The sequence below is a fragment of the Eimeria mitis genome, genomic scaffold (assembly GCF_000499745.2).
Source record: "Eimeria mitis Houghton genomic scaffold, Emh_scaff5512, whole genome shotgun sequence".
In the NCBI taxonomy this organism is placed as follows: Eukaryota; Apicomplexa; class Conoidasida; order Eucoccidiorida; family Eimeriidae; genus Eimeria; species Eimeria mitis.
The window spans coordinates 869-1,638 of NW_013573784.1; positions in this window are offsets into that span (position 1 = coordinate 869).

Genomic DNA, 770 nt, shown 5'->3' on the forward strand with positions numbered 1-770 from the left:
ATCCTGCGGGCTGACGCCATGCAGGGCGGCGGGGTAGTTGCACGTACACCCGAACACTTGGATGGGGAGAGTTTGCAATGCCTTGCTTTTGCCGGTGAGAGGTATTTGTTGCGTTTCTAGAGAAAATAAAAAGAAATAATTTATTATGAATAGAAGGGCAAAACCCAGAAAGATATTCCCCGGCTGTTCATGTCCTTGGCGCCCCTCATCACCGCAGCTTCGAGCCCCCCCCAGCCCAGCGACGGTGATGTGAACACTAGAGAAGAAAAGGCAGCTAAATTTGAATAAATATCGGAATCTTTGACCTTTTTAGTAAGCAATTTAAATATATTATTTAATCAGACCCTAATCACGAAAGAAGAAATACAGCTTGCCCCCGTATCCCCCGATATACCTGCACTCGGCGCCCCCCCTCGCCAACACCCGCCATCCCTTTCGGTTTCCGGTGGAATCCTGTATGTTCCCATGAACGAAATTGCTGAAATTTGAAATATTTTAAAATTATTTCTTCTTTTTAATCTTTTAAATCAAAAGAAAATCCTAGACACCCGCAGGATCACACAAAAGACCATCAGGCATCCGCCGGCGAACTCGCTCTTGTACTTCTTGAATACCTGCGGGCGCGGGCGTATAAAGGCGATAAAAACTGTTCTTTTCTTTCTTTTTTCTCTCTTAGCTTGCAATATATTGAGTCTTTTATCAATAAGCTTCATTTCTTTTCTTTTTCTCTCGCTTTCTCTCGGCGCTCCTGCCGCCCCCCCCCCCGCTCG